We start from the raw sequence: 14864 nt of genomic DNA, 5'->3' as shown, positions 1-14864 counted from the left end.
ATGTACAGTATATTTCTCATTATTACATTTTTGCATTTATTCAGCATGGCTTAGAAATATGTACATGTTACAGGAAGTAAGAGTTGATTAAAAAATTAAGTTCTTACTAATGTTGTCAGACATGTTTGACAATGCCTGTCCGTTAGATTGAAATAGGATATTTGTTACATATGGTGCAGTTGTGTGATGCAATACTAGACTCAGTGAAACACAATTAATAAGACTCTCTTTCATGTGCTCTGGTGATGCCTCTTGGCATGTGTCTGTAACGTTTACACTGAAAATAAACATTACTTCTTTTTCTTTCAAAAACAGACAGAACTGGAACATGATATTATTTTGGTTACATTTGGGGTTTTAGGTTTGCTCAATTTAAGAAATAACTTGAGTCATCTTACATTTTATAGTTCATGTAGTCTTTTATTGGTGCTAATTCATTCAGCATCAAAAGGGAAAAAAACATTAAAATTAGTCCAATTTTGTTATTGTTTAATTATTAACACTGTATTAACTGCAAGGAGAATAGCATATGATTTAATTAACCAAATTATAGTAATTCAACACAGATGATGAGGCTGGTAATTGGATTTTTAAATTGAACTGTACATGAGATAAAAGGCCTTGTGTTCAGATTAATTTAGACATTTATTTAATCAATTCTGAAAAGATGCTATTTTATTTACATGGCATATTTCATCATATGTAAGCTTAAAAATACAAACACCTGTGCAGCTTTACAATGCCTTAAGAAAGTGAAATAGGAAAAAAAAAACTGAATGAAATAACACAGCCATTAAGTGTAAGTGTAAGCCTGTGTGAAGAAAAAGATTTTGAGCATTTTGTTTGATGTATAAACAGATGTAATCAATCGGAAGTCAGCAGCCAGCTTGTTCCAAGGAACAGGACCACATTAATGGAAAGCGCCCACGACAGACTTGGATCTGATTCTAGGGACACTTAAAGATCTGAAGCTACAGAGCAGGGTCATTAGGTCTGGACTTTTGTTCAATAACTGCAAGAGTCCAAACCTCTACTGGCATGGACATCAGCACAAAAACGGTGACCAATATGTCAAGGCATGGGTTTGAAATACACTTGAAATATAATCATGACACAACATCTTAGTAGACTGGTAGAACGTGAATATCTCCTATCCCACTGAGGCTTACAGCCAAGAGCTGTTTAAGTAATTTGGAGGTCACTAGACGAAAGATTTGTTCAAATCTGTTCTCTACTTCGCCTAATGCAGTCAAAGCTGTGAACAAAAACTGGGGGCAGCTATTTTCACCTAACAAACCCATAAAACTAAAGGACATATCCAAATGAGACTTAAAATGACTTTGTGCTAATGAGTAACTGCACTGCAAGTAAAGAGCTGATGTATCACAGCAACTATGAATGACAGAACAAAGTGAGACAGAAGCCAGAGGTTTTTGAAGGATGTATTCAAGGTCATGGCCAGACCATGACTGCAAATCCACCATTTTTTTAAGGCTTTTTATTTCTGTATAACAAGTGTCTGAAAAATCAAACAAAGTGTCTTACATCATCAAAACATTTCAGCTTTCAAAGCAGACATTTTGACATCTCACAGACGTAAATAATCAAATGAATGACTGAAATGCAGCACAGTCAAAATGCCTCAGATGTGGCAAAGCGCACTACCGATACGGGCTGGTAACATGCATTATCACTGCCTTGAGTGCAGACGTGTTATTTGACAGTGATCAAGGTCAGCAGTTACAGGTACACTGTCTTTTATTGAGTCACAAACAAATTAAATCAAGTGTTAAAAAAAGTAGAGGAAAGACGTGGGATTGGCTATGCTCCAATAGAAATGGAGACTGTTCCCTAGACGACCACCTCCACAGGTGGTCATCCAATAAATCTTTATTTTCAGACATGACATAAGCATTTTTCACTACAAACATTTTGATTAACAGTCATTCAACACTTGCTTGATAGGTCAGAGCTACTGCTGCTGATCATCATCTTTGCCATTAGAGTATGTTTAGATAAATGTACGTTGAGGCTTTACAGCTTATGTGGGCATGATATGAAAATTACACACAGCTGATTATTTTTAATTAGCTCCACAATCTGTGCTAGCTAATGCTGCAGGGGTAAAATGGTGTCAACAACCATTTGCCCCTGCAGATAACATTTAGGGCTATGCCTAAAAACCAACAATGATAAAATAATACATAAATGAATAAACATTAAGATATCAGTGCTAGGAAGAGAAGCCGTGTGTATTTATAGATACATTGTGGTAATGTGACCAGATCAGTATTCCACAGCTTGACTGCAGCGAAAACACACATGCAGCCTGATTAGGGAAAGCCGAGGCTCTGGCATACAGAGTGCAGGCTGATAAGCACACCTCATTAATCCTCGGAGACGAACCAAGGTGATGTCGAGAAGCAGTCAGTATGCATCTGTGCACACATGTAAGTGTGTACGGACTCCCATGCAGTTATGGAGTTTGGGTGTTTTTTTTCTCCCACATATTAACACAGGTTTAAACATCTTTGCACCCACAGTGAGACAGAGACTCTCTGAGGTTATTAAACTCTGTCTAGAAAGATAGGAAGGCAGAGGTTGTGCGCATTGACTTAGGTAAGGAATTCACCCACACACTAATAAAAATTAGCATGAAAACCCACTTAGTGGAAAAATGTGACCTGCTGTTATTGGTACTGATTCTCCATATGATCTGTTATTTGTAGCATTAGCAAAAAATAATATCCCCCACTGAGTAAATGGCAGCGTGCATTGTGCTGTCTATACATTCAACAGTATATGCATTACTGTGAACTTGCTAAAATGCACATTCATAATAATGGAAAATCTCCAAACAGTGGTTCTATAGAGTAAATGTATTTGCAGCCCTATTAGGGATTTAGCAGTAGATCTCACAAACTGCAGCTTGATAAAGGCAGTAGCCCAAAATAATGACCAAAGTTCTTTAATATAGACTGGGGCTAATAACTTGTAATGAGTCCTACTAAATTATGAGGAATACATTTGCTCCATATTCCATAATTCCTCTCTTTCCTTTTCTTTCTGGAAACTTGATTTCCACTTGATTTTTACTGTCTTACTTTTATATGTGCTCACATTTCTGTTAGCAACACATCTTTGCCCTTTACCCATAGATTATAGGTTAGTGCAGTTTTTGGCACTTGTTGCTTGTTCATTCACCCATGAGACCCACAGATTTTCAACTTCTACATGTAGATTCTGACTTTTTGTGCATTTTTCATATTAAAAAAAACCTCACACTCACAATCTAGCTCTGCGTCATAAATCATTTGAGACAGGAACTGAAAAAAATATATAAAGCGTTACAAGATGCAAATGATATCTCCAAGATTATTACTTTTGCGCATCATGTGACTTTTTTATTTTAACAAAATGTCAGTCTCACCTCTCCAGCTGTAAGTCTGTGACATAATGATGAGCAATAATTCAGCAAAAAGCCTGTTAGCCTCAATTTGAGTTGATTACTCTTGTTAGAGCATATAATTGCAAAAGTTGTGGGTGAGCAAATGTCTTTGCATGTGGGTGAGAAATGTGAAAAACTGAATATATGAATAATGTTGGGCCTGTGTGTGTTTTTTGATAAAATGAATAGATTTGGGAGAATATGCAGGAAATTTGAAAAAAATAAATAAAATCCCTAAAGTCAGCAAGTCAACTGAATAAAAAAGTAAGTTCTTATTATTTTATGTGATTCTTTCATTTTTTTAATTTACATTTTTTTAAACTGAGCAGCACATCTTTATGGATGGATTTAATGGGGAAATGGAGCTGGATAAGGGATCTGCAAGGAATTCATCAGCATAATTTGTCATGATTAAATGCCATATTACATTAAAATGGCATTCAAGTGAGAAAAAAAGGCTCAAACGAATGTCATAATTTAGGAACTGGGACATTAATTATTTCCATGTCTGTCTTTTGCCAGTTCTAATCTGAATTTAAGTGTTTGAGCAGTCAACATGAGAAGAGCTTTTCATTCCCCTTTTTTACATAAGTGGATTGTCGATGAAGATAAAGCATTTCATTCTGAACCCAGTGGTGCGCTTTTTTTGTTGAGATATCAAAGAAATGCACAAGCAACCACAAACCCACATCTTGGAGGAACATACTGTTACAAATATACATATACATCAATATCTAAATGATACAATGCATTGTCTGTCAAAATAATGCTATTATTTGTCAGCAGGCTCACCGGCTCATCACACAGTGACACAAATTTCCCCTGACCACCCCCCATCTGCACACCATGGGCAGCCTCTCCTTCTCTCTTCCTTTGCCCCTGCTCACACCCACACAGCGGAGAAAAGACGGGGTGAAGCGCGACACAGTGATACGAGGAATAGCATATTTATTTCTCCCTGTGCTTCCTGCTTCTCTTCCCTACTTAAACACTCAGCTGGATCCTTGCCTCTATTTCTCTCTTTTTTTTCTTTTTACTTTTGCTCTCTCCCATGGCTGCCAGGGAAAGATTCTCTTTGTTGTTTATGCTCCCACCTCCTGCTAGCAACTGTGGATATTTGCCTCTTCAAACTGTCTCCCATTCTCTCTGGACTCTCCCCCATCTCTCACACTTTTATACTGTTCCACTGTCTGTATTTTTCTTCTCTCTCTTTCTCTTTCTTTTCAGCTTCCTCTGAGTTTTTTTGCTGACCGATACATAGCACAACGGTCTCTTAACCTAACACTAAATCCCATAATGTGGAGTTTTAGAGTTATAGTTTATAGGCAGAGAGAAAGGAAATGAAATGACTTTAGGGTTCATTCTGGTTTGCCTATGCAAATTAAGCTTTGTTCATATTCTCTATGCATATGGGACCACGCGGGAGCACATGCCCCGAGTTCAACAAAGACGGGAACTTAAGTTCTTGTATAAACTCTACACTTCAAACATGAGACATTTGGGGGAGAACGAGCAGCAGGCAAGAGCTGGAGACAGACAGGCTGACTTCAGAGGAGGTGAGCTTTGGTAAATGACAGATGTTCATTATAGGGCATTCATGTTTTTGGAAGTGGAGGCAAACAATACAGCAGCGCAGGTCAGCTGTGTATCTATAGTTATTGAATAATTCAGTGTGTGGGTCAGTTAGACATAGAGACTTTAAGAGACAGAAATAATAAAGGCAAGGCCAAAGGGAATACTTCTGTGAATACTCCACAGGAACTAACATATCTGTTTGGAAGGCCATGTGCAATGCCACAATATGTAACATATTTATAAGCTAAAAGAACATTTTAAAAGAGACTTTTAAAAAATCAGATTGTACAAAAATTGGTTTATTTACCTTAGCTGCACTGCCATATGGGCAGGATGTTAAAGTATGCCATTTATTTTGTTTCCCTGCATAGGTCTTATGGTGTAATTAGAGGGTGTTTGCAGAGCCCAGCATCTTGTATTTGCCCATCAATAAAATCTTCTGTGAACTATGACACCGTTTAGCGAACACAGGCATTTTCTGGTCCTTTTTAGCTGTAGGGAAGATTACTATGACATTTAATAGAAACTGTAGTTTGGAATTTGCAGGTCTGATTTCTGTTTTTTTACACAAATAAATGTCCCATGAAGTTTTCTTGAGTAGGTTATTGACATGGAATTTAATCAAAATTGGCATTTTTTCATTTTTTCCTGGTTATTTCACAGAAACCATCACACACTTCCAAGTAAAAAGCAGCATCACTAAATATACTGTTAACCCTCTCGAGGCAGGCGTTGCCAATTTGCAGCAGTTAAAAACTAACAACCTGATTACCCCACATACATATTTTATGAGGTTTTTTTTACTCAGAACTACCACTGCATGACTTGGTTGTGCATTAGCAACAAAAAGTTTAATTTGAGCCTGAGAGGGTTGACTTAAAAAGAAGAGTGGCGACATGAGGTAGCATTATTTCCACAATCATAATAGGTTAATCCTATCCTTATATGGCAAAGCATCAAGCAGTATTACTGTTTTATTGTTAGCAAGTTGTGATTGTGTTATCAGTATACTACTATACTATTGATAATTGGTTTTGCCTCACAGGGATACATTATTACCCCCAGTCTGGACCTGTAATAGCTAATTATATAAAGTGATTTAATCTGTTCTGAATGTGTCTGATCTGTGGGTGCAAGAAAGAAGCAGGTTCCATTTTGCCAGTCAGGTGGAATGAGAACATGTTCAACACCTCGGTGAGGCTGCATCAATTATACATTAGCTTGTCTAATAGCACTGAAAGATTAATACAAGTAATAAGAGTGCCTTTTATTGGTATGACATCACGTCCTGCATGTGCGAAGGCTGGGGACACGCTACCTGGGGGAGTTATCTAATGCAACGTTAAAGGTTAGTGAAGGTCAGTGAAGACTTAAAAAAAAAAATCATACTTTGCCTGCTTACGATCGTTCATCACTGGAGTTTATTTTTAGCTACAGTAGTGGCCTAAGTCAAAGTTTTACTCTATCAAATGAAATATCTCAAAATCTCTCTTACTGGCACAAAATTGTAACACAGCCATCGTCATTTTTTGATCATGCCCTTCTTCCGACTCTGAGGACAAAGCGGACATGGCAGCTGGACCCACTCATATTGGCTGATTACAGTTCATTACAGAACAAATAGATTTTTTTTGACAGGTAAATAATACGGATGACATCTCAGCTTCGACCCCCTGGGAGACGCTTAAAGCGTATCTCAGGGGACAGATTATCTCTCATTCTGCTTATATGAGGAAGAAGAAGTATAAGAAGATTGAGGAGTTATCCTTAGAAATCAAGACCCTGGATGGACTCATATCTGGTTCTCCGACCCCTGATTTGATTAAGAGGTGAGTGGCCTTACAAACTGAAATTGATCTATTAACTACTGCCCAAGCAGAGAAGCTCATTTTAAAATCCGTAGTAGGTTGTATGAAGAGGGAGATAAACCGTCCAAATTATTAGCTAGCCAGCTCCGCAAAAAAGCAGCATCCTGTGTTATTTCACAACTTATCTTATCAGATGGCTTATCAACTGAGGATCATCAAGCTATTAACAACTATTTTAGAGAGTTTTATGCTAAATTATATTCCTCAGATTCAGCACCAGCTCAAAATAGGTTTTCTAATTTGAATATTCCTATAATTAACTCTGACTCGAAAGAACAATTGGAGCAAAGTCTGACACTGGAAGAAATTAAAAATGCAATAATGTCCTTTCAGAGTGGAAAAGCCCCTGGTCCAGATGGGTTTCCAACTGATTTTTATAAGAAATTTATGGACAAACTTGCCCCTCTTCTACTCTTGGTTTACACGGAAGCAATCGAGAATAACATTTTTCCGCCTACGCGTTCTCAAAAGCCATTACACTCCGACTTGAGAAAATTCTTCCTATATTATTTCAGGGGACCAGACTGGGTTTGTCCAGGGTAGACAATCCTATTTTAACCTGAGGCGATTGTTTAATATCATCTATACTGAGGCTGATACTCCATCCCCAGAAGCAGTAATATCGCTTGACGCTGAAAAGGCGTTTGATCGGATTGAGTGGGATTATCTTTTCACACACTTTGGTTTTGGTCCTAACTTTATTCATTGTATCAAGCTCATTTACACTAATCCGACTGCTTCAGTCTACACCAACGGTATCTCATCAGAACCTTTTCCTCTTGTCAGAGGGACCAAGCAGGGGGATCCAGTGAGTCCAATACTTTTTGTTTTAGCTATAGAGCCACTTGCAATAGCTCTTAGAAGCAATAATAGTATACAAGGTATCTCGCGTGGTGGCATAACTCACACTGTCTCACTATATGCAGATGATTTGTTGTTATATGTAACAAATCCAATCACGTCTACCCCTGAAATCCTCAGAGTCTTACAGGAATTTGGATTTGCCAAACTGCGCACACATTATTGGGCGGCGAATCTCAATACCATCTCTCTATGGCTACAGGACTGGAATGATCAGATCCCTGCATGGCTACAGATTGAAAGGGTCACAAGCAGGCCACATTCACTCCCAGCTTTACTCTGCGCACGCCTACCACCTAATAATGTTAAAGATAACATAACTGTTACTCAATCGCTACGCATTGTAAATCAGTTTAAAAAACATCTGGGTATTCAGAGTATTTCTATTCACTCTCCAATAATACATAACCATCTTTTTCAACCATCCTTAATGGATAATGGCTTCAAACTTTGACATGACAGGGGCATTCACAGTATTGAGGATTTGTATATTAATGATACGTTTTCTAGCTTTGAACAACTATTTAAAAAAATTTGGTCTGACTAATAACTATTTTTTGCTATACTTGCAAAATCAGAGATTTTATATGTAAAAAGGTTGCCAATTTTCCTACTCTCCCCCCTCCTTCCTGTTTGGATTCTATACTAGGGGTCAATGAGATGGGAAAAAAGGCAGAATATCATTTATTTACTCACATATCATGGACAGTTGTAACATGTCTATTTCATACATTTGAGAACAGTGGGAGAATGATTTGGGTGCCCAGCTGTCTGACGAAGAGTGGGATATGGCTCTTATCAGGGTCCATTTGTCTTCTATATGGTCAAGACACTCCCTAATACAATTCAATGTGTTACACAGGTTACATTTTTCAAAAGCTAAACTAGCAAAAATATATTTCAAAACATAGACCTATCATGTGAGAGATGCAAACAGACTCCAGCTACTTCCCTTCATATGTTTTGGTCCTGTCCGAAAATTGCTGCTTTCTGGTCATCATTTTTTGAAGTCACCTTATCCACCACCACTGGATAAGTGATGTTATGCAAAATGTCGAACTGGAAAAAAATCAGATGTACTCTCAACGGATCCGTCAGCAAATTCCACACAACATGGGACCCTCTGTTAACATACATCAACAATCTACCTGGTCTGGAACTGGAATCTTGAATGTTTTGTTTGCCCTAGAACAGTCCTGTAAAAACAATTGAGAGGTGCACCGCCCTTTTTTTTTTGTGCTGTTGTTGTTTTTCTGTTTGTTTGTTTCCCTTTTTCTGTCTTGGTATTATCTATCTTTATGATCTGTGGGGATTGTTGTTTTGTGGTTATCTGTAAAATAATAAGAATGCTATGTATGATAATTGGAAAACTACAAATAAAGCGTTGAAAAAAATTTGTAACACAGCCAAGTTTGTAATGAATGATTGAAGCTCACTTTTTCCATTTGCAATGAAAACAGCTAAAATTGGGGGAAATGTGTTTTCCACATTTTCTCAGTTCTTGGAATCATTATTGAAAACCAGACTGTAATTTCCTACATACAGATGTGCCCTGTGCTTAATTTATTGCAGTCATTGCAGACAATTTTTCTTCCCCCATGAACGCTCTTCTTCTCTTTGAAAGTGGAACTATTTTTGGCTAATAAGTTGTTTCTGTTCGAGGCACACACACAATTCAATCACAGTTGTTTATATGAGTTTTTCTGCTGCTTTTGCCTTTTACTAAACATTTGGCCACCAGTGTTAAGGTCGTTACAAAAAAGTAATGAATTACACATTACTTGTTGTTTTTCTTACAAGTATTATAGTATGATGCTAACCCTAACTCACCATCATACACTATCCATTATATAAATGAATTGTCTCATAACTACCAGTTAACAAAATAAACCTTAGGCTAATCTGTCCCACACACCAATACAAATCCCTAATCTAACGAAAGCACACATGTCGTCTTTTTTAAATAGTTGAACACCTGCTGTGTTCATACATAACTATATATTTGCAAATGTGTTATATATATAATGTTGTTCCTCAATGTAGTACAGTGACGTGTTACATAACTGAAAAATATAGCATGTGTACTTAATGTAAATGTAAAATGTTACTCCCAACACCGCTGGCCATAATATAAGATGCCTTGTCTGCTGTTACTGAAGGTGTGTTTTATTTTTTTCGCATTGTGACGTTTTAGATTAGCTTCCATCACAGAGGCGAGTCATAGACAAAAGTCATGACGACTGCAATGTGATGGGTCACAAGAGTCAGACAAACTGATCAATTATAAGAGAAGTTCTGCATTTAGCTTGCAGACAGCATAAATTTAGAAATCCTCCTTTGATAAGGAGTCTTTCCACTACCACTCTGTGGTCGGCACTATGAGAACCGGCATTTCCTCCAGCTCCAGCATGAGGTTAAGCTTCTTTGCTTTGAGAATACACCAAACAATTGTTGGATGAATTGTGACAAAATTTGGTACAACATTCAGTTCTACACTGAATAAATAGCAATTGCAATCCCTTGTCCAACACGTTGATTTATGGCCCAAAACGAACACTAGTCTTTAAAGGTGTGCTTAAATAGGCTCTTTTGCGTGTTTCTAATTTGCTAATTCAATAGCTAATTTATTCCCAAGAATATTCAAAGGACAAAGATGCTGCTGGTCCAAGTAAATAAAGATTGTAAGCCAAGGTTGGCAAATAGCCCATGAGAGTCTTATTTCCCTCAAAGCTCACTATTAAAGCTGGGCCAGGATTACTAACAACACTCTCTCATGTTACTTCAACATATGTCCAAGCACTGTTAATGAAGCTACTGTTATGACCCAGGGTCATTATTTGTGGTACGGGGTTGTTATTGTTTGTATTTGTATTCAGCGATGCTTGTTTCCAGGTGGAGGCCGCCCATTGGTGGAGGAAGGAAAGAGGCCAGCTACAAAAGGGGTTGGACTGGGCCGGTGAGCAGACTTTTCCTGGTTCCCCGTGAGCTGTGTGGTTGGGGACCGTCGTGGCGTGTGACTGCAATATTAATGTTGAAAAAGGGTTGTACCTGGGCTTGGTAGCTGTAGGGGTGGGAAGCCGTTTTCTTTTATTCCCCTCTTTTTTCCTGTTTCGGGTAGGGAGACAGGTTAGAGAATTGTATTTTGTTTTGGAATCGTGGGAGGTAAGTTAGCCCTGTTTTTCTTTCTAGTGTGTTTTGTTTGTTGTTTTGGCATCGCCCACCCTGAAGCTCGCTACCTGTTCAGTGAATAAATTAACCAAACTCGTCATTCTGCCGTGGTGTGTTTTTTTGTTTGTGTTATTATGTATCGGGTTTATTTTTTTGTTGTGTTGCACCCCGGCTTCGGGCCGGTGTGTAACATAAATGGGGGCTCGTCCGTTTGAGGGATTTCGGGTTCGTTTGTGTGTCGTGGGGCTCGTGTGGGTGTGTGGGGTTGTTTTTTGTGTGTTTGGGGGTGGTTGGTGTGGGTGGCCGCGGATGGAGTTCGATGTGGACAAGTTTGCCGAGGCGCCTTCCTTGCAGCAGTTGGGTCGGTGTCGGAGGGAGGATTTGTTGCTTATTGCGGGCCGTTTTGATGTGCGAGCGCCGGCGGGGGTAAAGAAGGACGATTTGCGGCAGCTTGTCGCGGTGGCTTTGAGCGAGCGGGGTTTATTGTCGGGCGTGCCGCTTGTTGGTGGACCGGGCGGGGCGGTTGTGGAGCCGTTGGCTCCGGTGTCTGTTCCTCCTGTGGCCACCCCCTCTGTGGCTCCTCCGGCTCCGGTGGTGGGGTCGTCAGCGGAGGAGCTCCAGTTGTTGCTCCGCATTAAGGAGGTGGAGTTGAGTAGTCACCGGTTGGAGGTAGAAGCGATGCATCTGAGGGTGAGGGCGTTGGAGTTGGAGCGTGGACCTCCGCCGCGTGCCCCTGACTCTACGCCGCGTGCCCCTGTCTCTACGCCGCCCACGTCTGCGCCCTCTGTGCTCCCTGCGCCGCCGGCGCCTGGTCCCGCCCCGGCTCTCCGTCAGGATTTTGATATTGGGAGGCACATTAAATTGGTGCCGCCCTTTTGTGAATCGGAGGTGGAGTCGTTTTTTTCTGCTTTTGAGCGTGTGGCTGCCGCGTTACAGTGGCCGGAGGAGGTCTGGGTTTTACTGTTGCAGTGTCGGCTGGTGGGTAGGGCTCAGGAGGTGTGGGCTAGCCTGTCGGCATCTGAGAGCTTAGATTATGGTGTGGTTAAGGCTGCTGTATTGCGTGCTTTTGAGTTGGTGCCTGAAGCGTACCGTCAGAAGTTTCGGCAGTGTGTGAGGGGGGGGGATCAGACTTATGTGGAGTTTGCGCGCGAGAAGGGTTTGCTCTTTGATCGGTGGTGCCAGGCTAGTGAGGTTAAGGAGTTTGCACAGCTGAGGGAGTTAGTGTTATTGGAGGATTTTAAAGGGTGTTTGCCAGAGCGGGTGGTTGTTTATTTGAACGAGCAGAAGGTCGTTTCCCTCGCGAAAGCGGCGGTTCTGGCAGATGAGTTTGCTTTGACGCATAAGAGGGGTTTTTCCCCTCCGTTACGTCGGGGTTCTAGAGTTTTGCCAGAGGTGGGGGGGGGGGGGCGTTCTCCCCCGCTCTCGCGGCGTGGCCCTGCGGTGGCCGCTGGGGACCGCCGATGTTTTTTTTGTCATGAGCTCGGTCATCTCGTTGCTTCTTGTCCCGTGCTGAGGGCGAGGGAGGGGGCGCGGGCCAACATTTCGGGGGGGGCCGTGCAGTGTTGCTCCGCGGTAACCCGCCCTAGCTTAATGCCGATTGGCGTCGTTCCGCGGGGGATAGATGAGGTGTTTCGACCGTTTATTTCGTCGGGGTTTTTATCGTTGTCTGGTGATGCGGGGGACCGGGTTCCGATCACCATCTTGAGGGATACAGGGGCGAAACATTCGGTGGCGCGGCGTGGAGTCGTGCCTTTCTCTCAGCAGTCGTATTGTGGTTCTGACTTACTGGTGTGGGGTATACAGATGAGTATTCTGCGCATGCCTCTCCATACGGTTACTTTGACCTCGTCTTTTGTATCGGGCGCTGTGCGGGTGGGGGTTCGAGATCAGCTGCCGATTGAAGGTATTGATCTTATTTTGGGGAATGACTTGGCCGGGGGAAAAGTGTTTCCGGCTACTCCGGAAGTTATTGAGTGTCCTACCTCGGATCGGTTATGCCACTTTCCGTCGGAGCTGGGTGACTCCATGGTTTTTCCGGCATGTGTGGTTACTCGTGCTCAAGCTCGTCACTTGGGTGGTGAGGTGGACATATCCGGAATGTTTCCGGACGGCTCTGAGCCGCATGATAGTTCTGTTCCGGGGGTGGATGGTGGGACGGCGAAGGTTTTTAGTGTGGTGTCGGAGGATTTGCGCCTGGCGGTAAACAGGGAGCAGCTCATTGCGGCCCAACAGGCTGATGATACGTTGTCTGCCTGTCGAGCTGCTGCCTTGCAGCCAGGGGCGGTGCCTGGTGCTGCTTCTTATGAGGTTGATCGCGGGGTTCTGTTACGCAATTGGGCTCCGGTGGGTGGGTTGGGGGGTGAGGTGGTCACTCAGGTGGTGGTGCCGACGGAGTACCGACCCCAGGTTTTGAGTATGGCCCATGAGCATCATCTGTCAGGCCACTTGGGGATTAAAAAAACTTATGACCGAGTGCTTCGTTACTTTTTTTGGCCGGGGCTTAAGTCTGATGTGGCGTGCTATTGTCGGTCCTGTCATGTGTGCCAGGTGTCGGGTAAGCCCAATCAGGTCATTCCACCCGCCCCGTTACATCCAATTCCTGCAATAGGGGAGCCCTTCGAGCATGTTATTGTGGACTGTGTAGGGCCTTTACCGAAAACTAAGGCGGGTTACCAGTACGTACTCACCATAATGTGTGCGGCCACACGGTTTCCAGAAGCTATCCCTCTGCGATCGCTTAGGGCTAAGGCCGTGGTGAAAGCCTTAGTACAGTTCTTTTCTATATTTGGGTTACCGAAGTACATTCAGACCGATCAGGGCTCTAATTTTCTGTCGGGGGTTTTTGCTCAGGTGATGACTGAGTTGTCGGTTAAGCACCGGGTGTCTAGTGCTTATCACCCAGAAACACAGGGGGCTTTGGAGCGATTCCATCAGACCCTGAAGGCCATGTTACGGAAGTACTGTTTTGAAACTGAGTCCGAATGGGATGTGGGCCTGCCGTTATTGCTATTTGCCATTCGAGAGACCACACAAGAGTCCCTGGGTTTTAGCCCGGCGGCGTTGGTTTTTGGGCATACGGTGCGTGGACCCCTACGTCTGCTCCAAGAGGGGTGGCTCGCGCAGCCCGACCAGCCGCGGCCCGTGCACAACGTGCTTGACTATGTAAGTTCGTTTAGGGAGAGGCTGCACGCTGCATGTGAGTTGGCGCGCAGGTCGCTTTCTGGTGCTCAGGAGAAGATGAAAGAGAGGTATGATAGGAAGACCCTCAAGCGCACCTTTTTGCCTGGTGAGCGTGTTTTAGTTCTCTTACCCATTGTGGGTTCATGTTTCCAAGCTCGTTTTAGTGGACCGTATGAGATCGAGCGCCAAGTTAGTGACACGGATTACCTGATTAAAACCCCGGATAGGCGGAAGAAGTCCCGGGTTTGTCATGTTAATATGCTCAAGAAATATGTGGACCGGAACCAGAGCCAGACTAACTCTGTTTCCCCTGTGGTGACGGTGGGTTCACCCTCCTACCAACCGGAGGTGGATGGGTTGCGTGAACCCCAGGGACCCAGCTCAGGGGCCCGCTTGGAGAATTCAAAGATCTTGGAGGACCTTGAGGCTCATTTGCTTTATTTGGGTGAGCCCCACAGGCAGGATATTTACAATCTGATCTGTGGTCATATTGTGCTCTTTAGTGACAAGCCGACTCAGACCACTATGCTTGAGCATGATATAGATGTTGGCGAACACCGGCCCATTAAGCAGCATGCCTATCGGGTCAATCCCGGAAAGCGGGCAATCATGAGAAAGGAGGTGGAATACCTGTTGGAGAATGGTTTTGCGGTGCCCAGCTTCAGTCCATGGAGCTCTCCTACCCTCTTGGTGCCTAAATCTGATCAAACCCCACGTTTTTGTAATGATTACCGTAAAGTAAATGCTATCACCAAGCCAGACTC

This window comes from Mchenga conophoros, linkage group LG7, assembly GCF_057382185.1.
Source record: "Mchenga conophoros isolate Kocher_MC1m ecotype Shallow Benthic linkage group LG7, M_conophoros_male_GT1.1, whole genome shotgun sequence".
NCBI lineage: Eukaryota > Metazoa > Chordata > Actinopteri > Cichliformes > Cichlidae > Mchenga > Mchenga conophoros.
This window is presented reverse-complemented; position numbering follows the sequence as displayed.